Source organism: Pristiophorus japonicus, chromosome 4 (genome assembly GCF_044704955.1).
Source record: "Pristiophorus japonicus isolate sPriJap1 chromosome 4, sPriJap1.hap1, whole genome shotgun sequence".
In the NCBI taxonomy this organism is placed as follows: Eukaryota; Metazoa; Chordata; class Chondrichthyes; family Pristiophoridae; genus Pristiophorus; species Pristiophorus japonicus.
In genome coordinates, this window is record NC_091980.1 from 206680107 (window position 1) to 206706533 (window position 26427).

Consider the following 26427-nt stretch of genomic DNA (forward strand, 5'->3'; position numbering starts at 1 on the left):
TATCAATTGACCCAATAAGGTCAAAGAAGGCGCGTTCTTTTCTGTAAACTGAGTCAGGTATAAGAACAGCCATTTTGACCATGTGGCCTCAGAAGGACAAAGCTCTGGCTTAAAGCCAAGAGCTTGTTGCAGCTGCCAGAATAAAATTACATTAAAACTACAACCGGAGTTCGCATTTCATTGAAAATTAAGAGATCTAACAATTTTGGCGTCACGAACACGATCGCTGAGGAAAGAAACTGAATTTTGGACATCGGACCTACATACTGAGGTAAGGACTCCTCTTTGTAAAAGTCCTCGGTCAAAAGTCTAAATTCGCCTCTCCTTCTATGCGATTCCGAAAGCCTCCAGTTTTCGAACCCTCCAGTTGGTAGTCGGCTCGAAGTCCTATAGACATCTAACTTCAGCGATGTGTTAGTTAATTAATCACCGACCCACTGATCGGCTGGAAAGCCTACGACTCAAGACCCCAGTAAAGAAATCAGTATTATGGCAGCAGGAGATAAGAGCAAAGAATTGCCTACAACTGTTAAAGACGGGCGGGCACCACCTGAGGTTTCGATAGATGAAATCCTCCAACAGTTGAAAGAATACAAAGAGCAACAATTCGACTTATCTAAAACCTGTATTAAGATCGAACAAAAGTACGGAACCTCCAAAGGACAATGGTCCTTGAACGAGATCAAAAGGGTCTGGGGAAAAACGACCCGCATGAAAAATAAAGAGCGAATCGGATGGTCCCTAACCATTATGGGACAGATCCGACAGCGGAATGAAATTATAACGATAGGGACCTGACCAGTACAAAGGACCTATTGCAAGCTGTTTATGCACAGCTGCGACAGAAAAGACTTGAACTTGAAAAGTTGGAAGCGGAAGTTAAAAATCTTCAAGGTGAAATTTAAGAATGGAAAAAATCATTAGGTCAAGAGACAGTAATAGGAAAAGGAAAATGTATTGGTCAATTCCCAGGGTACCCATGTTTGGATAAATTAAAAGCGCAAACCCGAAGACACGACCGAGGAACAGACACAGGGGCGGAATTAACATGCTTACCCCTACAATATGGAGACTTTTTGCCGTTGGATGGTAGGGCACGTACAGCCTATGGAGTTGGGGGCCATAAAATGGAAATTAAAAGGACAACACTGGTACTTATAGGGCTGGGTCCACATGAACTAACCATGCCGGTCTGGATAGGCCCAGTAGATCAACCCCTTTTGGGAATGGACATTCTAATCCAAGTAGATTCATCGTTGCATTTTGAGGATGGTTGGGTGACTTTGAAGAAAGAAGAATTGAAGGAACACCCGATATGGGCTAAAGATAAGAACGATTGTGGTCTACTCCAGATGGAGCCTGCGTCATTTACCGGGACCAAGCCTCCATGCACTAAACAGTATCCCATCAGTCCAACTGCCATCGCGGGAATCTTACCAGTTATTCAGCAATTGGAGAAACAAGGGGTGCTTATTAAAATGCATAGCTCCTCCAATAGCCCCGTGTGGCTGGTACAGAAATCTAATGAGACTTGGCGTTTGACTGTCAATTATAGGAAAGCTAACCAGTGTATTGATCAAAAAACTCCTTTGGTCGCAGATCCTTCCACCATTTTTAATGCCCTCAAACCGGAACATAAATATTTCTCGGTTATAGATATGGCCAACGGATTTTGGTCGGTGCCTCTGGCACCAGAGGTTCGACAGTGGTTTGCTTTCACCGTCCAAGGACAACAGTATACTTGGACCCGGTTACCGCAGGGTTTCCACAACAGCCCTACGGTATTCCACATGGCTTTACAAAGCCATTTGCGAGAATTACCTCCCCTGTCATCCACTGTCATCCAATATGTAGATGATATCCTGCTAGCTTCAAACACGGAAGAACAGCATGAACAAGATTTACGAGCTTTGCTGGACCACCTTTGGCTGAAAGGACATAAAGCCAGCATTGACAAAGCACAAATATCCCAAGAAGAGGTTGTATACCTGGGACAAAAGATTTCACAAGGAAAGAGAGAACTTACCCAGGGTAGAACTGCAGCCATTCGGGCTGCTAAAAAACCCACCACTATTCAGGAACTAAGGTCTTTTTTGGGATTGTGTAACTTTAACAGAAATTGGATTGACTCCTTCACACAGCTTGCTCAGCCATTGAATGATATTTTAAAGGGGAAACGTGCCTCTAAAGAAGCCATCACCCTCACTAAGGAACAGCAAGAGGCCTTCCTGAGTTTGAAAAAGGCTTTGTGTTTGGCACCGGCTCTGGGAATCCCCGACATTGGTAAGCCATTTACCCTGTTTGTCCATGAGAAAGAAGGATATATGTCAGCTATACTGACACAAGAACATGGGGATCGGCAAAGACCTATTGGTTATTATTCGGCAAAACTGGATGCAGTAGCCCTCGGATGGGGAACTTGTCTAAGGGCCATGGAAGCTACATGTCGAGCGGTAATGACCACTGCGGGTCTAGTCCTCGACCAAAAGCTGATTGTCAAGTGTCCCCACACCGTACACGCTTTGCTGTCTATGAATAGAATGTCTCAGGTGACGGCAGCTAGATGGACCCGCTGGACAGCAGTTTTGGAAGCTCGTAATCTCCATAACGTCTGGGCCAGTCCGGTTAATCCCGCAACTATGCTCCCGATGTCAGAATTGAGGGAGCAAGAGGGGGGAGAATGTGAAGAGCATGACTGCGTGGAGATTTTAAAAGAAACAGAAGAAGCAGCCTTAGCAGCAGAGGAGCCTCTGCACAACCCAGACCTCATCCTGTTTACAGATGGTTCCTCCTTTGTTGACAATGTTGCCAGAAAAGCAGGATGAGCAGTTACAACCTTATATGAGGTAATGGCAAAAGGATGTTTACTCTCAGGCACGTCAGCACAACAGGCCAAGTTACGGGCCCTGTCAGAAGCATGTCGAATAGCAGAAGGACAGACAGCTAATGTCTGCACAGATTCGCGTTATGCTTTTGGAGTCGCTCATGACTTTGGTCTGTTATGGTGGAAAAGAGGTTTCCTCACTGCTGCTGGTACACCTATTCGAAATGGAAAAGAAGTCCGAGATTTACTAGAGGCCATACAATTACCTCAGGAAGTGTCCATCCTGAAGCGTAAGGCCCATACCAAGGAAAATATCACGGAAGCACAAGGAAATGCCCTAGCCGACCAGGCAGCTAAAGATACCGTTCCCCCAGAAGAACCAACACAGATGTGCAGATTGAAAGCACTCAGGACTCTGACACGAGACCTTCAAACAATGCAAGGCGAGTGCTCACGAGAGGAAAAATGGACATGGATGAGGCAGGAATTAAGCTATGCGAAGATGGCGTCTGGAGACAAAGAGTTACCGACAAGCCAGTCGCGCCACAAGCGCTTATGCCTTTTTTAACCCAACAGATCCACTCGTGAGGACACTTGGCCTCACAACAGATGACGGAACAGTTCCAGAAAAGCTGGTGGGGTCGGGGATTTAAAAAACATGCCCAGCTGGTAGCAGACCGCTGTGTGGTCTGCCAGAAAAATAATTCTGGACCCATCACGGTAATGCCCCAACTGAGGCCCCCTGCCCCTGTCGGACCATTCCAGCATCTGCAGGTTGATTATACATCTCTTCCTTCGTGCCAAGGATACACTAACATTCTTGTCATGGTCGACAGATTCTCTGGATGGGTAGAAGCTGTCCCAACTAAAACAGCCACATCCAATTACACTGCAAAGGTCTTGTGTAAGGATTACATTCCCCGATGGGGAGTCCCGAGTAGCATTGACTCAGATCAGGGAACGCACTTCACAGGTGCTGTCTGCCAAGAAGTCTGTAGATTACTGAACATTACGTGGGATTTACACTGTCCTTATCATCCACAATCATCAGGACAAGTAGAGCGAATGAATCGAACTCTGAAACAACGGCTTGCCAAATATCACCAAGAAGGAACACCATGGCCCCAGGCACTACCAATAGTGCTATGTAGCATTCGGGCAACCCCGAACAGAACTACAGGTCTAAGCCCATTTGAAATTATAACAGGAAGACCCATGTCGCTGCCAGGAACTATCGATTTATAGAAAGCTGATGTTCACTTAATGAGTGACACTTTGTTATCATACTGTCAGGACCTAACCAATGCTATTAGTTCTGTTTCCCGACAGGTATCGGCAGCTTGGGGTAATCCACCCGAAGGAGGACACGACATCATCCCGGGAGTCTGGGTGTATGTGAAAAAGTTGCATAAAGAACCTTTGGGTGCCAAGTGGGAGGGACCTTATCAAGTGTTATTGACCACCCAGGCAGCTGTTAAAGTCCAAGGAAAGAAAGCCTGGATCCACGCCTCACACGTTAAATGAACACCTGTAACTGAAGCTGAAATCTAATAAGGATAATTACTTTTTGCCAAAATGTAGAAATTTACTGAATTACTGATTGTAGGTATTCTAGGAATAGGCCTACTTCTTACTAGCCGACCTTCTGCACCAAAGGGAAATAGTAGGGTAGCAAGGGAATTGCATGTAAATACCTTTTTATATATGTCATACATTTATGCCAAACAAGGTAACATTTCTAGTTGTTGGGTATGTGCGCATATTCCTATTCACTCAAAGGGAGGGATTCCCTTGAGGCCAGTTCCCTTGAATATCTTGGAAATGGCTGAGTGGATAATTAATCAAAACAAAACAGGCAATGAGTTTCAGGATATGGAAAACTAGGCACATAAATGGAAGTCAGCAGGTTACAATCTGACTACCTTTGAAGGGGGATACCAACCGTGCTACAATAATTTCAAATGGCCCCCAATTTTTGTTATCACTAATACAACGGGAATAGGAAGACCGGGGGAATCGGTCTGTCTGATTAGAAACATCAAAGGAGGCCAAAATATGGGGTTTGGTAACTGCTCCCGGAATTATAATGTAATCAAGCCACGGAACCGTCCAAACTGGGCCGATGTGGGAATTCTTAACGTAACGGGGATTCTGAATAAAACAGATGGAAAAGCCTGGACAGGCCCCAGAGTGTTGCTGACAAAGAAACAGCTAACATTCATTGCATATAATGGCACCTATTGGGTGTGTGGCCACAAGGCCTACCCTTGGTTGCCCCAGAATTGGACAGGATCCTGCTATTTAGCCTACATTGTGCCATATATGTATCATATAAAGTCACTGTCGGAACATTCACACAGTCCTAAGAGAGCTATCACAGAGGTTCTTTGCCATTCTGATCCCCAGGTATGGGACTGCAAGACTGGCAAGGGAATCCATTAACATGGCATCCGTTGTGGAATGGGTAGCCAATGATACCTCAGAGGCCCTAGTTAAAATCAATGCAGAAATGGTAGCAATCCGCACAGTAGCCCTACAGAATAGACTGGCCCTTGATTACATCCTGGCTGAAAAGGGAGGTACTTGCGCCCTACTCAGAACTGAGTGTTGCACATATATCCCAGATAGCTCCGAAGAAATTACCCACTTAGCGGAGCATATCCAAAAGGAGGTAGAAAAACTAAAGCAACTCCCATCATTCACTTTGTGGAGCGGAGCCACTGAATGGCTAGGTTCAATAGGAACTTTATTGGTGGAAGGTTTAGTTCTATTCGTTGTAATTATTTTACTTTTATATTGTTTGTTTATGTTGATTAAATGTTGTTGCGACCAGGCGGCTGTAGCTGCTGTCCTGCAGGTGAGACACCTTGCAGGTCCCAGTAGACCGTCTGTACATGGCACAGGGGTATGTTATGCTTAAGGGAAGGTTGTTTACTGGTTGAATTAAGATATTGATTTGGATTAAATTGGAATAAGGTTAATTATGCTACTAAAACCAGACTTCCATTGTGGCCACGATGGAACGCGGGTTGGTGTAAATTTGTGTGGAAGCTACTAGTCTGGACATGTGGTGAAACACATCAACAAATTTTGGAAGGAAACTCTATTAACATGTATGAAATTATTTTGTAGAATGTTTAACCAGTGATACCTGATGTTTTATGATTCAGTTTGTGAAAGAATCAAAGGGGGGATTGATAAGAGAATTCAAGCTCTGTAGCCTGGCTGCAGTTTTGAGAAAACACAGACCACATTGCATTAAGTCATCAATCAACTTGACATTTTAGGACCTTTGGTAGCGAGCCAATTAAAGGGTAACAATATATCAATTGACCCAATAAGGTCAAAGAAGGCGCGTTCTTTTCTGTAAACTGAGTCAGGTATAAGAACAGCCATTTTGGCCATGTGGTCTCAGAAGGACAAAGGCCTGGCTTAAAGCCAAGAGCTTGTTGCAGCTGCCAGAATAAAATTACATTAAAACTACAACTGGAGTTCGCATTTCATTGAAAATTAAGAGATCTAACAATTTATCTCACTGAAACATATAAGATTCTGAGTGAGGTTGACAGCGTAGATGCTGAGAGGTTGTTTCCTTGGCTGGGAGTCTAGAACTAGGGGCATGGGCTCAGGATAAGGAGTCAGCTATTTAAGACTGAGACGAGGAGGAATTTCTTTACTCAGAGGGTTGTGAAACTTTGAAATTCTCTACCCCAAAGGGCTGTGGATGCTGCATCATTTTGTATATTTAAGAGAGAGATAGATTTTTGGAATCTAGGGGAACCAAGGGATGTGGGGATCGGGCAGCAAAGTGGTGTTGAGGTCGAAGATCAGCCATGATCTTATTGAAAGGCGGAGCAGGCTCGAAGGGCCATATGGCCTACCCCTGCTCTTAATTCTTATGTTCTTAGCTCCTTTTTGAATTTCACTCTCTCTATTCTGCCTGGTTTTCAATTGTATTCTGTACCTGACATTTGAAAGTTGGCATGCAGATACAGCAGGCAGTGAAGAAGGCAAATGGCATGTTGGCCTTCATAGCTAGGGGATTTGAGTATAGGAGCAGGGAGGTCTTACTGCAGTTGTACAGGGCCTTGGTGAGGCCACACCTTGAATATTGTATACAGTTTTGGTCTCCTAATCTGAGGAAGGACATTCTTGCGATTGAGGGAGTGCAGCGAAGGTTCACCAGACTGATTCCCGGGATGGCAGGACTGACATATGAAGAAAGATTGGATCAACTAGGCTTATCGTCACTGGAGTTTAGAAGAATGAGAGGGGATCTCATAGAAACCTATAAAATTCTGACGGGATTGGACAGGTTCGATGCAGGAAGAACGTTTCTGATCTTGGGGAAGTCCAGAACCAGGGGTCACATTCTAAGGATAAGGAGTAAGCCATTTAGGACCGAGATGAGGAGAAACTTCTTCACTCAGAGAATTGTGAACCTGTGGAATTCTCTACTACAGAAAGTTGTTGAGGCCAGTTCGTTAGATATATTCAAAAGGGAGTTAGATATGGCCCTTCCGGCTAAAGGAATCAAGGGGTATGGAGAGAAAGCAGGAATGGTGTACTGAAGTTGCATGATCAGCCATGATCATATTGAATGGTGGTGTAGGCTCAAAGGGCCAAATGGCCTACATAAGAACATAAGAACATAAGAATTAGGAACAGGAGTAGGCCATCTAGCCCCTCGAGCTTGCTCCGCCATTCAACAAGATCATGGCTTACTCCTGCACTGATTCTCTATGTTTCTATGTTTGTCATAAGCTTCTTTCGACTGTTTATTTTAACCTCTCTTTCCTTTGACATCTTGGGAGCTCTAGCTTTGAATGTACCAACATGCCTCCTTTTATGAGAATCTGCCTGATTTGTACCCAAATTATCTCTGCCTTGAAAGCCTGCCATTACTCATTTACGACTTTCCTGTCCAACCTTTTTTTCCAAGTACACCTGTGCTAAATACCTTCTAACATCACTAAAATTAGCTCTCTTCCAGTTGGGTATTTTCAGCTTTGAATTTTCTTTGTCCCTTTCCATAACTCCTTTAAACCTAATTATATTATGGTCAGTATTACCCAGATGCTCTCCAACTGAAACATGCTCTATTTGTCCTACTTCATTCCCCAGAACTAGGCATCAGCACTGCTTTATTCCTCATTGGGCTAGAAACATTTTGATTAAGAAAGTTCTGCTGTACAAATTTTAGGAATTCTTCCCCAAGTCTGTATTAGGGTAATTGAAGTCCTCTACTATTACTGCTCTATAATTTTTTACATTTCTCTGAAATGTTCCCTCAGATTTGCTCCACAATCTTCTTCTCATTATTTGGGGGTCTTTAGTAAACACCCAGCAATGTAACCACTCCTTTCCTGTTCCTTAACTATAACCAAATAGATTTAGGGGTGGAAATTGCGCCTCATTTGGGGTGATAACCCAGGTGGATTGGTAATTTTAGAGCCTTGAAAAAGTTTGTGCCCTCCGCCCAGATATTCGTCAGATTCGGGAGAAGAGCTGACAGGGGCACTAATCAGTCGTTGCTGGCATGCACGCTCAGACTGCAGCAGTTGAAGCTTAGAGTGCAGCGGTTCAAGCACAGACTGCAGCGTTCAGGCTCTCCCTGCGTTCTTTCAGTCTGAGTGATGCCATCCAAGTTGTGTCCGCCGCTGTCCTCTCTGGCTTCTCCACAGTCGGACGGAGAACAGACGGTGCCGCAGCAGGTCAGCAATCTGTGGGGCACATATTGCTCCTGATGCTCTGGCACCGCCCCGGAGGAGTGTCAGTGTGCTGCTGGAAATGAAAGCTGCTGTCCTTCCTCACTGTTATAGATCTGGACTTGTATATACTCTGTACAGCCACCAGAGGGCTCATTCCCCGGAGTCCCAAGGTATCTCATAATCCCTTGGGAGCTCAGGTATTTAAGAGTGCTTCACAGGTTGGAGAGGCACTCTGGAGATCTGCAATAAAAGACTGTCACACTTTACTTTGAGCTTACAGTGTTCAGTCTGACTCTTTCTCCATACACCACAACTGGCGACAAGATACAGACAGCGAACCTAAATATGCAGAGAACAGTGGGCATCCTGGAGAAATTCTCAGAGGGAGATGATTGGGAAACTTTTGTGGAGCGACTCGACCAATACTTCGTGGCCAACGAGCTAGATGGGGAAGAGAGCACTGCCAAATGTAGAGCGATCCTCCTCACTGTCTGTGGGGCACTAACGTATGGCCTCATGAAGAATTTGCTCACTCCAGCGAAACCCACGGAGAAATCATACGACGATTTGTGCACACTGGTCCGAGAGCATTTGAACCCGAAGGAAAGCGTTCTGATGGCAAGGTACTGGTTCTACACCGACAAAAGGTCTGAAGGCCAGGAGGTGGCGAGTTATGTCACTGAGCTAAGACGCTTTGCAGGACATTGCGAATTTGAAGGACATTTGGAGCACATGCTCAGAGACTTTTTCGTACATGGCATTGGCCACGAAACAATACTTCGCAAACTTTTGATTGTAGAGATCCCAACCTTGAGTAAGGCCATAGCGATAGCCCAGGCGTGCATTGCCACCAGTGACAATACTAAGCAAATCTCTCAGCACACAAGTGCTGCTACAAGTACTGTGAACAAAGTGATGTTGTTTTCGGATCGTTAAGGACAGGGCAGGTCACACATACCTGCAGCTACACGTCCGCAGATGTCTCAAAGTCCATCATCAAGGGTGATGAATGCAAGGCCATTAACACCTTGTTGGTGCTGCGGGGTTGATCATCGTTTCCATTCATGCCGATTCAAAGGATACATTTTCAACGGCTGTGGAAAAATGGGACACCTCCAACAAGTGTGCAGGCGAGCTGCTAGGCCTGCTAAACCTGCAAACCACCACATTGCAGAGGAGGACAGATCCACGGAGGATCATGATGGACCAGAGCCTCAGATCGAGTAGGCAGAGGTAAATGGAGTGCACACGTTCACCATGAATTGTCCCCTGATAATGCTGAATTTGAATTAAATGATCTCCCGGTGTCAATGGAGCTGGACATGGGCGCGAGCCAGTCCATCATGGGCAAAAAGACTTTTGAAAGGTTGTGGTGCAACAAGGCCTCAAGGCCAGTCTTAACTTCAATTCGCATGAAACTAAGAACTTACACGAAAGAACTGATTCCTGTCATCGGCAGTGCTACCGTAAAGGTCTCCTACGATGGAGCGGTGCACAAGCTACCACTCTGGGTGGTACCGGGCGATGGTCCCACGCTGCTCGGCAGGAGCTGGCTGGGAAAGATACGCTGGAACTGCGACGACATCCGAGCGCTATCGCCCGCTGACGACACTTCGTGTGCACAGGTCTTAAACAAATTTCCCTCGCTGTTCGAATCAGGCATCGGGAAATTCCAAGGAGCAAAAGTGCAGATCCAGCTAATTCCGGGGGCGCGACCCATCCATCACAAGGCGAGAGCAGTAGCGTACATGATGAGAGAAAGAGTAGAAATCGAGCTGGACCGGATGAAAAGAGAGGGCATCATCTCACCGATCGAGTTCAGCGAGTGGGCCAGACCTATTGTCCCAGTCCTCAAGGGAGACGGCACCTTCAGAATCTGCGGCGATTACAAAGTAACTATCAATAGTTTTTCCCTGCAGGACCAATACACACTTCCAAAAGCCGACGACCTCTTTGCAACGCTGGTGGGAGGAAAGACATTCACGAAGCTGGATCTGGCCTCAGCCTACATGACGCAGCATCGAAGGCCCTCACCTGCATCAACACGCACAAAGGTCTTTTTGTTTATAACAGATGCCCATTTGGAATCAGATCAGTGGCGGCGATATTCCAGAGAAACATGGAAAGTTTACTGAAATCGGTCCCACACACCGTGCTCTTGCAGGACGACATCTTGGTCACAGGTCGGAACACAGTCAAGCATCTGCAGAACCTGGAGGAGGTACTTAGTCGGTTTAACCGCATGGGGCTCAGGTTAAAACACTCGAAGTGCGTTTTCCTGGCGCCTGAAGTGGAGTTCTTGGGAAGGAGGATTGCGGTGGATGGCGTCGGGCCCACCAACGCGAAGACGGAGGCAATCGAGAATGCACCACGGCCATGGAACGTGACGGAGCTGCAGTCGTTCCTGCGACTCTTGAACTACTTTGGTAACTTCTTACCGGGTCTCAGCACCCTGCTAGAACCACTACATGTCTTACTACGAAAAGGGGTGAATGGGTTTGGGACAAAAGCCAAGAAAATGTCTTTGTAAAAATTAGAAAATTGGTATGTTCAAACAAATTGCTTGTGTTGTATGATCCATGTAAGCGTTTGGTACTAGCATGTGATGCGTCGTCATATGGTGTTGGGTGTGTATTGCAACAAGCCAATGATTTTGGGAAACTGCAACCGGTTGCTTATGCATTCAGAAGCGTTAGTGTGTGTCTATGGGGTAAAGAAAATGCATCAATTACTGTTTTGGCCTAAAATTTGAATTGGAAACTGACCATACACCACTTATATCCCTGTTTTCCGAGAGCAAAGGGATAAATACCAATATATCGGCCCGCATCCAGAGATGGGCGCTCACATTGTCCGCCTACAACTTCACCATCCGCCACAGGCCAGGCACAGAAAACTGCGCTGATGCTCTCAGCAGGCTGCCATTGTCCACCACGGGGGTGGAAATGGCGCAGCCCGCAGATCTAGCCATGGTTATGGAAGCAGTTGAGAGTGAGCAATCACCCATCACTGCCCGGCAGATCAAAACCTGGATAAGCCAGGACCCCTTTTTATCTCTAGTCAAAAGCTTCATGGGAGCTAGTTCAGTGTCCCAATGGAAATGCAGGAAGAGATAAAGCTGTTCCAATGGCGCAAAGATGAAATGTCTATACAGGCAGACTGCCTTCTGTGGGGCAATCGAGTAGTGGTCCCCAAGAAGGGCAAAGACACCTTCATCAATGACCTCCACAGTACCCACCCAGGCATCGTAATGATGAAAGCGATAGCCAGATCCCATGTGTGGTGGCCCGGTATCGATGCGGACTTAGAGTCCTGCATTCACAGATGTAATACATGCTCGCAGTTAAGTAATGTACCCAGGGAGACGCTGCTAAGTTTATGGTCTTGGTCCTCCAAACCGTGATCTAGGGTTAATGTCGACTATGCAGGCCCGTTCTTGGGTAAAATGTTCCTTGTGGTTGTTGACGCGTACTCCAAGTGGATTGAATATGTGATAATGTCGGCTAGCACGTCCGCTGCCACCACTGAAAGCCTGCGGGCCATGTTTGCCACACATGGCTTACCTGATGTCCTGGTGAGCGACAACGGGCCATGTTTTACCAGTGCTGAGTTCAAAGAATTTATGACCCATAACCGGATCAATCATGTCACATCTGCCCCGTTTAAACCAGCATCCCATGGTCAGGCAGAGAGAGCAGTGCAAACCATCAAGCAAGGCTTGAAGAGGGTAACTGAAGGCTCACTGCAGACTCGCCTATCCCGAGTCCTGCTTAGCTACCGCATGAGACCCCACTCACTCACTCCGATCCCACCTGCTGAACTGCTCATGAAACGAGCACTTAAGACAAGGCTCTCGTTAATTCACCCTGATCTACATGAACAGGTAGAGAGCAGGCAGCTTTAACAAAGTGCATACCATGATAGCGCAAATGTGTCATGCGAGATTGAAGTCAATGCTACTGTATTTGTGTTAAATTATGGGCAAAGTCCCAAGTGGGTTCCCGGCACTGTCGTGGCCAAAGAGGGGAGCAGGGTGTTTCGGGTCAAACTTTCAAATGGACTCATTCACCGGAAACACTTGGACCAAATCAAACTCAGATTCACGGACTCCCCTGAGCAACCCACCTTGGACCCTCCCTTTTTTGATCCCCCAACACACACCAGTGGCAACCGACACCATGGTTGACCACAAAGCAGAACCCATCATCCACAGCAGCCCTGCAGGGTCCAACACACCAGGCAGCCCAGAAAGGCCAGCTGCACAGCAGCCCAGCGAGGGCCCAACAAATGTTTCAACAACACCAGCCGTCACACCGAGACGATCAACCAGGGCAAGAAGGGCCCCAGATGGACTCACATTGTAAATAGTTACACTATTGACGTTAGGGGGGAATGTTGTTATGTATCTGGACTTGTATATACTCTGTACAGCCACCAGAGGGCTCATTCTCCGGAGTCCCAAGGGATCTCATAATCCTTTGGGAGCACAGGTATTTAAGATTGCATCACAGGTTGGAGAGGCACTCTGGAGAACTGCAATAAAAGACTCAGGTCACACATTACTTTGAGCTCACAGTGTTCAGTCTGACTCTTTCTCCATTCACTACACTCACGATGACAGTTTTCCAGCTCCCGCTACTGCCAGTCAGCCTTTGCATCCACCACGGCCTGCACCCCAGCCGTTCCACACTGCTGCTGCCCATCCTGAGGCGGTGCAGTCAGCAGTCGGGCCCTCCATGGCCACAGCTGATCGAGGGTGCCCTCCTCGGCCATCTGTCCTGTGCTCCTCAGACACACAGCAACCCTCAAGTGGCCTTGCTGCAGCCACTGAGGACCCATTGAGGAGGAGCAGTAGGTGAGGGAGTGGGTGTGAGGTGGAGGGGTGTGAAATGCCAACACAAAACATACTAATTGAAGCTGTCCCCTTGGTCCAATCTACATCATGGTGCATGTGTCATTCATATGTTGTATTGTTTGAACGGGAGGGTGCTCCATTTTGTTTTATTTGAGGGGCTGGGGTTTTAAGGAAAATGGCCAGTGCCTCATGCTTGTTACATAAGAACATAAGAAATAGGAGCAGGAGTAGGCCATTTGGCCCCTCGAGTCTGCTCCGACATTCAATAAGATCATGGCTGATCTGATCATGGACTCAGCTCCACTTCCCTGCCCACTCCCCATAACCCTTTATTCCCTTATTGCTCATAAATCTGTCTATCTCTGCCTCCAGCCTCCACGGCTCGCTGGAGCAGAGAATTCCACAGATTTACAACCCTCTGAGAGAAAAAATTCCTCCTCATCTCAGTCTCAGTGTAAGGTGCCGTTCATTAAAAACTTAGTTTCAGTTTTCCCTATGAGTGGAAATATCCTCTCTGCATCCACCTTGTCGAGCATCCATCTTATACGTTTCGATAAGATCACCTCTCTTTTACATAGCATCTGGGTTCCTGGGCTTTATAAATAGAGGCATAGAATTAAAAAACAAGAAATTAATGTGAAACTTTTTTATAAATCTGATTAGGCCTCAGTTCAGCAATGTGTCCAAATCTGGGCACCACACTTTAGGCAGGCCTTAGAGAGGGTGCACAAGAGATTTACTAGAATGGTACCAGGGATGAGGAACTTCAGTTATGTGGACAGATGACAGAAGCTGGAATTGTTCTCCTTAGAACAGAAAAGGTTAAGGCTAATCGATGTGTTCAAAGTTATGAAGAGTTTTGATAGAGTAAATCAGGAGATACTGGGGCTGAAATTCACTTCCGCAAGAAAGCTGGCTTACCTACCCTTTTTTGAAAGTTTTTTCCGCCGAGCAGGTTGAGGCAGCCTTGCTGTTGATTTTCAGCACAGGTTTTTTTTTGACATTGGTCCGGAAGTCGGTCAAAATGGGGGTGGGAGATCGACAGAAAGGCAGGCTGAGGGGCTGTGATGGTGACATTACAGCGCGTGTGCGTCACCACGCTCTCTCCCCTCCGTTAAAGGGAAGAGAATCAGTCATTTTAAATCTTCGACCACTGGGCTACCAGGGAGGGTTTCAGCCAGGCCAGCGGCCTGCCACCCAAAAGGGGGTGGCAAGCTGTCCGTTGGCGGCCCGGCCGAACCCTGAGCACTATATTGCCGGCCGATCAGGAAGTCAGCCGGCAAAAATAAATACATGGCGACCGCGGCAGTGAGCCCTCTTTTGAAGGGCCACCAGGCCGCCCACACTCCGGATCAGGTGCTCTGACAGAAAAAGCTGTCGGGGCACCACGTGGCGGGGCATCTATTTTTTTGACCTAAATTTCACTCAGGTGAGGGAGAGCAGCGGTATGCATTCTGATGACACGCTGGCGGCGATCATCAGCATCGGGGCGGAATCGGATCCAGGCCGAAAAATCCCCGACCTGAATTTAGGTCGGGTCGGCCAGTTGACCACAAAGCGGCAGCCACGGAATTCCGCCGCATGGCCGCCGCAAACGAGCAGTCACGGGTCTTTCTGAGACCCTGAATTTTGAACCCACTGTTGCCACCAACAGAAGGGTCGACAACCAGAGAACACAGATTGAAGAAATTGCCAAAAGAACCGGAGGGGAGATGAGGAGAATTTATTTTATGCAGCGAAGTTGCTATGATCTGGAATACACTGCCTGAAACAGTGGTGAAATCAGATTCAATAATAACTTTCAAAATGGATTTGGATATATACATGAAAGGGAAAAATTTGCATGAATACGGAGAAAGAGCAGAGGAGTGGGACCAATTGGATAGCTCTTTCAAAGAGCTGGCAAAGGCATGATCATCCAAATGGCCTCCTTCTGTGCTTTATGATTCTCTGATCTTAGCATATCTCTCTGAATGTTCCATTGGACTTCATATACAACGAATTACTTTGAACTGCAGCCACTGTTGCTATGTAGGCAACTATAAAAGACATTTTGTGTAAAGCAAGGGCCTACAAATAACGAGTTGCTTGAGCAGTTAATCTATTTTTGGTTGGGCCAGTTAAAGGCGAGACGCTGACCAGGACACTGGGAGAACTCCCTGTTCTTCAAATAGTGACATTCTTTGGGGTTGGTGTTTGGAGTGTGCGATGCCGGTGGGGCACCTCGCCCACTAGCCACAAATATCAGATTACAACCAGTGATTTCTCAATGTGTACAGCTGGCTGGCAAGGCTTCCTATAGGCAGCATATACTTGGAAAATCAAACCTTAGTTTAATATTTCTTCCAAAAGATGGCACCTCTGATAATGCAGCATTCCCTCAGTGCCCTGAAACATCAGCTTAAATTGAGTGCTCAGATCCTGGAGTGGGGCTTAAATCCACAGCATTCTGATTCAGACTAACTGACAACATTTGAGTTTAGGTCAGTTCAGTTTTGGATGTGTCTACCCCCTTCAAATAAAATTGTGTATCACAAGATAAATATAATGATGAATATTCAGCATGGATTTCAAAAGGAATGGTCTTGCTTGACTAACTTCATTGAATTTTTTGAAGAGGTAACAGAGAGAGTAGACAAAGTTAATGCAATAGATGTAATTTATCTAGATTTTCAAAAGGCCGCCGATAAGGTACCACATAATGAATAAGGTTAGAGAATGCGGAGTCAGGGGCTGAGTATCAGAATGGATAGCTTGCTTGTTTCAAGACAGAAAGCAGAGAGTAGAGTTAAAGGGTAACTATTCACAATAGCAGAAGATTGGGTAGTGGTGGCCCACAAGGATCAGTGCTGCTGTTGTTCACAATTTATATTAGCGATTTGGACTTTGGAATCAAAAATTTGTGGATGACACCAAATTGGGGGGATAGTCAATACTGAAGAGGACTGAAACAAATTACAGGAGGACATTAATAAACTTGCAGAATGGGCATATAATTCGCAAATGAATTTCAATACAGACAAGTGTGAGGTATTACATTTTGGTAGGAAGAATAGGGAGGTCACTTAGGGGTCGAAATGCGGTTGATAACGCATGCTGATAACGTCGGTGTTAGGTGTTAACTGGGAGTTCGGCGTCTGGGAGTGGCGCTCGCCGCTGTTCATGCCTGACATGAAATTCGCTTGAAATTTTTTAGGGGCGAAAACACTTAGCGTACGTCGGCTAACGCCATGGAAATCATGATGACAGTACACGTGCAAGGCCTCCTTGGCGCCCTTCTCGCCACATTCACTTTGGCCGCCTTGCGTAACAGCTGGCGTCCATGATGCCTGAAAAAGTTGGACTGCACAAGGCGGAGAAAATAATCCGGTACGTTATTTAAATGGAGTTGCAGCCGGGGCTCAGATGTCTTGGTCAGTGCTGCGTTTGATGCTCAAACAGACAGTAGGATGTTGGCGTCGTACTGATGTTGATTCATCAGATTGATTATTCATATCTCAGACACATTGCTGGGTTCAATATCGGAGAAAAGTGAACGTTGGATTTTGCTGTGACCTCTGCAAAGTTATAGGGTCAGTGATTGCGCACCACGTTGTCCTGCGGCGAAGACTTCAAAGGCGCCAGCTGCAGAGACAGCTTAGGGTCAATGTGGATCCTCCACAGGTGAAGCCTGTGTCTGTACGGCCTGCACCCCGGATGGCGGGGCAGGAGGCTGTACAGACACAGGCTTTACCGTGTGCATTATCTTGAGATGTCCGAGGAGCAATGCTTAAGAAGGCTGAGGTTCCTCAAGGAGGTGGTCAAGGAGTTTTTCAACCTTCTGTGGACATACCTGGCAGATAACATCGGCATCAGGACCTCGCTGGCAGTGAAAGGGACAGCAGCAATCAACTTCTATGGTACCGTCTCCTTCCAGTCTTGTGTCGGCGATATATGCAACATCTCGCAGTTTGCAGTACATTGCTGCATCCGCTACGTAACTGACCCTCTCTATAGCAAACAATTACACTGGATCAAGTTCAGCATGTCCAGGGAAGAAGTGGATAAATGCACCTGTGGCTTTGCCATGATAGCGGCCTTCCCCAGGGTTCAGGGATCCATCGATTGCACTCATCTGGCATTGCGGGTCCCGCCTCACCTGGTCATCCTCTTCACCTGGCCATCTGCTGAAGACATCGCGCCCCACCCTCCAAGCCTCCGTGCATACGAACAGCAACTCAAGATTGTGACAAATGAAACAAATTTTTATTGACACAAAGCACCATCGTGTGCTGTAAAGAAGCACTAAATGCCCCCATCATTCACAGCAAACAATAATTGAAACCAGTCCCCTTGAAACATTATCACCCACATTCACATTAATTCATCATGGAACAAGGACAGCATCTCTGGGCAGCATCACACAATTCTTTATTGGCTCATCCAACTCCAACTATTTACATTACTTCACATTCGAGCTCGGTGACCATTTCTGGCCACTAGCACACACATCTTTACCTGCTCTTTCTCGATGCTTTCCCACCCCTTCCCTTCTCCCCCTCCCAGGCCGACTGCTCCTCCTGAATGGGGTGTCCGTGCCTGCAGCAAGGCTGGTAGAAGATCGCTGTGTTGGCACCGCTGCCACAGCTGATGGCCTAGCAGGACGTTCCACACCACCTCGGTCCCTGGAAAGGCCGGCTGCAGACTGCATCACCTCAGCATGGGCGGCAGCACTCTGTGGTGGATGGGTTGCAGAGAGCGGCAAGGGTGGAATGATGTTGTCCTGAGAGAGGACATCACGTTCCAACAGGCCCGACACAATGCTACTCCCCCGGGGTAGAGCCTCAGCATCTGGAGTCATCCTGAGAGAGGACATCACGTTCCAACAGGCCCGACACAATGCTACTCCCCCAGTGTAGAGCCTCAGCATCTGGAGCTATCTGGCTGAGCGCAGATTGCTGCCGTGCTTTGCCAACGTTAGTTCTCCGTGCAACTGATGGGGCTCCAGATGCAATAGCAGTGGTCAGTGCCTGCGTGGATTCAAGTTGGCTCTGCATCAGGGTAGACTGTGACTGCAGCACACCATGGAGCTGATTGATGCCACCACGCACTGACAACATGACAGTCTGCAGGCCTACGATAGCATCGGCCTGGTGCTCAAGTCACGTCAGCCATATTCCGTGCCATCATGACTGTGACTCCATGGTCACTTGAAGCATCCAACATCTGTTGGTATCTTTCAAGGATCGGCTCGATTGGGCTGCTGAGACACAAATGCAATCGTTGAGGCGACCTCCACCACACTCAAAACAAGTGTATTGACACTCGCGGGCACCCTTGACAAAACACCCAGCAGATCTCTGTGCATCTGCAATGACTGTCCAGCGAGATCCTCAAAGTGGGCCTCATCATCAGAGTGCTGCTCAACATCACTCAGGCATGCACTCACCCTCCAGGGAGCTGGCCCCCTGATCTCCCTCCCCAGTGGCATTGCAGCAGGCCACTGGGTCCCAGAGCATCACCCACCTCCATCCTCCCGACAAAAAGCTGCTGGCCCCACTCTCTGAGGATACTGGATCCTCTGTCGGGTCCAGAGAGGTGTTCTCTGCCTCCCCGTCCTCTCCACCATCACCAGATTGGTTAGCTGCAGGGGAGTGCGCCAGGAGCAGGGAACACATTTGAGAATTCCAGTCTCATGGAAAGAGTTGAAGGATTGTGGTTTCAGGCCTAAGTGTCCCGGCAGATGCAGTGTTGTAGGCATTAGGCACCTGCTGAATATATCTATACTCATATATGTTTAAAATGACCACATATAAAATGGCTGCCCAAGCATGATGGGAACTCAGTTAGTCAAGCAATGAACTGTTGACTGAGGCTGACCGAGCAATGACCCTGTGAGGCCCACTACCGGGAATGCCTTGGATCATCCGCTTGAGACAAGATAACTATAACAAACCATTATAGTACCTGGTATGGAATGTCCTTAATCAATGACTTCACACAGCAGAGCCCCGAGGAACAGAGATAAGCGGGGAACCTGCCTCACATAACAAGGTCATTAATCAGCCCGAGCTGACAAGAACCGAACATACAGCCCCTGAGGTATCAGGGGAATTCTATTGGGTTAAAGAAACCTATATGTAATCTATAATCGTTATGATTGGATTGTGTCCAGCCGATATGGGCTGAAGTAACTGTAATGAACTGTTGTAAAACATATAAATATCGATGGATTTCTTTGTTCGGTGGAGTGAAGTGCCTGGAGTTAACCAGAGGCTCTCTCCCCGCCGACGTAATAAAAGCCGTTTTGGCATTGGAACCGACCCAAAGTGTCGAGTGATTCTTGCAGGAAAACATTCGCGCTAACAATGGCGTCACGAACAGGATTTCCCGGAGTCGCTGGACGCCCTTGGAAAAACCCGGGTGAGTATAAAAAAAATGTAATTATAAAGGGTGTGGGAGGTGGAACCGGGTGATCGACACGAGGAGATGGTCTAATATCTCAAACGCCTAGCCTGAGCCTGAATTAAGAGGACTTTAGTCCCACGTGACAACCAGGAACTAAGTAGGCGTAGGGAACACACTTAGACCGTGGGATCGTAATACCAAGCGACACTTCCCAGACCCAGTAGTGTGATTTGAAAATATACCCCGGAGACCAGGCGGTGCACAGCGACTAACGGAAACCAAACCTGTGAACAGGATCGGACCGACAGACATAACGGTGGTAGGTAGTCGTTAAGGAGGCGTGGGGCACTGCGGGAATTGCTTTAACGCGTTTTAAGAATTGTATAAGTTTGTGTAACAGCAGAACTTGTGACCTGACAGTAGCCAGGAGACGGTCTACTACAAGTTACGCTAGGTAAAAAGCGGACCTCTGAGAGTAGATTCCTAACGGTTCTAATCCTACCCAGGAATGGCCAATAAAGCAAGTAACCTCGAGTGGGGACTGGAAGGGTCCCTTACCCGCCACCTGGCGGAAAAACAAAATAAACTAATTGAGAAGATGATTAAGTCAGGATGGGACCCCCAGGATCCGCCAGCAAATCAGCGGGAATGGTGGGAGAAGGAAAAGAAAGATAAAAATGAAAATGCTGTGGTCTTGATACTGCGAGCCCACGTAAAATTAACAGAGGAAGTAAATCAATATGTAAGAAATAAAAAAAAACCTGATAGTGATTATCTTAAGTGAAGTATGGATCCAAGATTGGAGCCAGCTAAACAATAAACTTTGTTGAATGAAAATAGACTTTTGTGAATGTCTGTCTAGGAATAAGATAAAGAACAGAGAAGGGAAACTGTAATGCCTTTAAAAAAAAAGAAGCCTGTGTGGGTGTGTCGAGGCTGCAGGCTGGGGAAGTAAGGTCCCATTTTTCCTTTGTGTAAAATCTTGACGCGAAAGCTTCGAGCTCAGTAAAGAGATTTTTACCCATGCTGCGTCAGAAGCTAAAGCTTAAAAAAAAATGTAATTTATGAGATACTGTATCACAAAATTGAAGTTACAGAGCAAAAGATTAAAGTTTTTGATCAGCTTCTAAAACAGAAGTTAGGCAAAAAAAAAACAGTGTTACCATATTTGACATTTTGTAATTCAACAATAAATATAAATTCTACAAAAGGGGAGCAGAAATTAGGATGGGAACAGTGAAGAATTAATTTTGTTGTGAACGTTTCAAGTACCACTGGTTAAGAAAAGGCACAACAAAATGCGATACATTTAAAACAAAAAGTTAAATCTGATCTCTTTAAAAAAAAAGAAATAAAACTAAAAGGTTTGAAAAAAGATGTAACGTACTAAATAAGTGCTGAAAAAAATGTGTTTGCAATGGAAAAAGACATAACTTACTAAATACTAGTTGATGTTTGCTGTGAAAAAGATATTGGTTTAATTGGGAAAAGAAAAAAAAATTTTGGAAGTGGTAAAAGACACTCTACATTGACAATGATTTTAAATTACGAGAAAGCTTCACTGCAGTTTGAAAAGATTTCCAGAATAGACGGTGTTTATCAAGAAAAGTCCCGAACAGTCTAAACAAGCAGGAGGGTTTTGAAGATAACCGAGGAGAAAAGATCAAAGCTATGCAAACTCAGCAGAGAGAGAAATAAAACACAAGATTTGCCCAGTGAACGGAACCGTTAAAAAAAAACGAAATGTTGGAATGTATACAGCTTGTGTGAAAATTGGATTTCAGTCTCTCATTTTAAAAAAAATCTTTGGCAAGTACTTGAATTAGAAGTTTAGAAAATTTGGAGTTTAATCTAAAATGCTGTCTTTCCCGATGAAAAGATTTTTATTATGACCACTTTACTAATGATTTCTGTTGTGTTAACGGATTTCTAATTTCTAAGCAAGTTTTGAAGGCACAAAGATTTGGATGATTACGCGAAGTCATGTAATGACATCAGGCCTTCTTACAAACCTGTAAAAGGGTTAACCCTTTCCATTGACAGCTGTTTTACACTGGACCTTACTAATTTGAATTTCTTACTTAAATAAAGAAGATTCACCTGACAGACAGAGGAAATGGTGGGATAGTCAGAATAAAAATAAAACAGAACTAGCTGCTCAAGAATTAAAAGTTAAGATAAACAGGCTGGAAGAGATTTTTTAAAACAGGACCAGACGGATAGTGCAGTGTGCAGCCATAGCACCATCACCTATGGCAATCGAGCCAATGTACCCCAAGGGGGTGGGTGTAGTCCACAAACCCAACCTAACAGTAAAGCAGATTGGGATGTTTAGGAATAGTGGTGGCATTGGTGTTGATTGGAGTTTGGATAATATTTAGATGGGTCATCGTGCAGGCTGGAGCACAGCAGGCTCAAATACAAAACCGACGGCAGCCCAGACAGGGACATGAAGTGATAGAGATGGTACGACTATAAAGAATATGGATAACCTAATCCTTATCTCCGATTCCACAGAGTGACCGTGACACAAGAAGACCAGAACCTAACACCTGGTGACGACCAAGCTGTCTGTTTAAAATTGCAGATAAAACTCACCGAGATGGGCCCGCGACGACTGATTCAACTCATAATATTGGGAATCTTAAGACCCACGCAAACACTGGATGATACCAACGGATTGCAGCGCACTCAGGAAATAAACAACTACATGAACTATGGAGTCTTGTTTAATTTAACAGATGGAATGTGCATCCCAGCAGCCAAGGACTGGAGCAAGGACAGGACTTATTTTAATGCATGGCTGCAAGTGAACCTGAATAAGGACAAAGTATGCGTGCAATGCTCCACGGGTACAAGGAGTAGTTGCATTGGGTGAAGGGAGGCCAGGGGGCTCGATAAATGTATTTGGGATAATTTGTGCGCCCCCTGCCCAACCACAACCGTTAGTCACCCACAAAAAGGGGATGGGGCTGTGTGGATACTCCGAGGAGGTAGAGGCTGCCGCAATATCGTTGTATGTATGCTTCTCACCCCCTCCGACACCGCGCCCCATAAGAACCACCACACAGACTGAGGAATTGCCATGCCCCATAACTACTAAGGGACCAGAAAATGGGATTGTACTGTTCAACGAGGGTGAACTATTATATGATAATGTCAAACATGAAATTGTGCCTGTCCTGATCAATGTCTCCGGCCTACGAATGCCGGAATATTGTACAGAGCAGGCAAGAAATATGTATAAAGTGTTGAGTAAAGTAGTAATGCAGCAGGCTGCCATGCCATGGGTGCCAGTAGATTCCGAGGACAGGAGCCAGTTCATAGAACTAAGAGAGGAATAGTTAATGATGTTGCTACTGGCTTTAATACCGGAACCTCCGTGGTAAACTCAATAGACATACAAGGGTTAAACGAGAGGGTGGAACAGCTTAGAAGGGTGATGAAGGGGTTATTAGAGAGGGTGGAGCAAAACCAAGAAGACCAAGCCAACCTAGGAAAGGAGGGTGCCGAAATCCAGTTGGATGGCATCTCAGTCCTGGAAGCTCACGCCAAAACCATCAATCACCTCATTGATAGAGAAAAAGAAGATACCGGAAAGCAAAGACAGGGGCAACTCTGTCACGCTTATGGTCTGTGGATGGTGGGACAGATCCGCCACAATCTAGATCAGATCCAAAGCAGGGAGGTACCCGATTGGATAAACAGTTCACATTTGGCTCAGTTGGCTAACCAGAGGGGGACACTGGATAATTGTACTCTGAAGGGACTGACCCGAGTATACCCAGCGATTCCAGATTGCCAGATGGGTAGGACTACTGGGATAGGGGTAGTCCTGATGATCCCTATAGCCATGCCGGATTCAGGGCCGTTCCCCCTGTACCAACTAGAGAATATCACCACCTCCGCCGTTCGCCGAAACGATATACTTACCGGGATTTCCCTAACAGAATGCAAGCAAAGGGGGGAGATCACAGTGTGTCCTCACCCGGTGGGCCGAGGGGAGCTAGACGAGTGCGGGTTTAACCGAACCGACGGATGTGTACTAGAAATAGTGCCCGCACACATGCACTTTGCGAGGGCCAGCTACAGAGGGAAGGGAAGATACTGCGTCTCTACTACAGAGCTTTCATACCAGTATAATGACCTGCAGTGCCCGGTACCGCAACCAAACTTTTGCTTTGCGCCGCTACGACCTGTCACGATCGAGCAAGCGCATATCACCCAGGTTAGGCGTCGGAAGCCCGAAGTTGTTAGTGTAACCGATCAGCTCCACGATCATTTGCAGGATTATGACGAGCCAGATCAGGTCCCTATCCCACATCTAATGGAAGTATTACGGAAATTGAGGCTCAGGGTTGGTCAATCCGTGAAGCTCTACCACCAACTGCAAACTAAAATCAAAATACTGGAAGAAGATATCGATGTAGACTTACAAAGTCAGAGTTGGTGGAGAAAGGTCTGGGACTGAGGAATGAATGTGAACATCCATCCTTGGATTCGAATAATTTCACACACACTGGTCAGGATACAATTGATCTTAGCAATAACATGGGGCATAATGGCCTGCCAGGCATGCTGGCACCACGCACAATGAAAAGGGACCAATGCCCGGTCCCTGGATATTAAACAAGCCTGTCTAATAAGGGGGCAGGAGGATTTGGCCTTTGTCAATTTGATTTAAGCAACCGGGACTCCTGAAACCGCGTGACTGGCCAGCACGTTGAGGCAGGGAATACCGGGCTGTGCACAATATCTAATAAAGGTAGGGCGGTCGGTTAAAGGGGGACCAGGATTAGTCCCTTTACCAAAAGGGGGGAATTGTTGTAGGCATTAGGCACCTGCTGAATATATCTATACACTAGGCATTAGGCACCTGCTGAATATATCTATACGCATATATGTTTAAAATGGCCACATATAAAATGGCTGCCCAAGCATGATGGGAACTCAGTTAGTCAAGCAATGAACTGTTGACTGAGGCTGACTGAGCAATGACCCTGTGAGGCCCACTACCGGGAATGCCTTGGATCATCCGCTTGAGACAAGATAACTATAACGAACCATTATAGTACCTGGTATGGAATGTCCTTAATCAATGACTTCACACAGCAGAGCCCCGAGGAACAGAGATAAGGGGGGAACCTGCCTCACATAACAAGGTCATTAATCAGCCCAAGCTGACAAGAACCGAATATACAGCCCCTGAGGTATCAGGGGAATTCTATTGGGTTAAAGAAACCTATATGTAATCTATAATCATTATGATTGGATTGTGTCCAGCCGATATGGGCTGAAGTAACTGTAATGAACTGTTGTAAAACATATAAATATCGATGGATTTCTTTGTTCGGTGGAGTGGAGTGTCTGGAGTTAACCAGAGGCTCTCTCCCCGCCGGCGTAATAAAAGCCGTTTTGGCGTTGGAACCGACCCAGAGTGTCGAGTGATTGTTGCAGGAAAACATTCGCGCTAACATACAGCAAAGGAACTCAACATACCGTCACTGTCCCCAGGGGGGTGGGCCTCACCCACCGCCATGCCACCCATTTGACCGGCCATCAGGGCCGAGACGTGTTCCTCGAATGGAGTAAGGTCCCGCAGGTCAGAATTCCGTCCTCCAGTCCTCATCTGCTCCCTGCGGTTGTGGGCGAGCTTGTCCAGTGAGATGAAAGAGAACATCTGAATTAGTGCCTTTCTCTCAATATGTTGCAAGTACCTTATGTAGTTTAGTAAATGTAACTGTATGAGAGTCTTGATAATTGAGGTAACTTCCATTCGCTGCATTGACTTGCTGTGGCAATGCTTGAATTAGGGGGCCAGGATCTAACAGTAATGGGGAGGCTACCATCCTTGAGACGCATAGGAAGACTGAGGAGTCAACAACATGAGGAGTGGGTCTGCAGAACCGATAAGTAAGGTTAACAGTGCCCTTGCAGTGGGTGAGGCTTCAAATGGGAACCTTCCATCTGGCCTGACCCACGTAGACCGTGGATTCCCAAACATTACATTGAGAGAGTGCACAGTGAGGTCAGAGCTTAGCATCTTGATGGTTCAAATGTAAGATACTCGCCCTCACCAGCCGCATCATGTCCTTCCACTTTTGTACGCATTCAGTGGCTGGCCTGGTCACTATCAATCGCAGAAACTTGTTGTGAAATTTGCCTCCACAGGCCTCTGTCAGTTGGTAGCTGGCACCTTTCCAAGGCATCAAGGAGCGCATCCAGGGCGGCGTCGGAGAACCGATGGGTCGCTGAGGAGATGCTGCTGGGTCTGCCATGCTCACTTCTAAGTGAGTGCATAGGAAGCGAATATAGCCACGAGGTATTGAGGCGGCCAATCAACGTTTCAATTCAATCCAGGTGGCGCCATTATGTCTGTGGCATATCTCCAAATGATGCCTAAGTTCTGGATGTTCAGCCAGTGCTTACCAGCCCACTTCGCGCAGCCTATAGCATCCAGGTAAGTGTGCAACGCCATGATTTAACGCTCTTATCAATTCTTTAGGCGCCAACACTGAATTTCGCATTTAGGGAACGATGCGTTAAAAATTTTGCTCATTAGGTAAAACCGCATCAAAAATGGCGGTAACAAATTTCGACTCCTTATTATTTGGAGGATGTGAATCTGGGTGGACTAGAGGAGCAAAGTT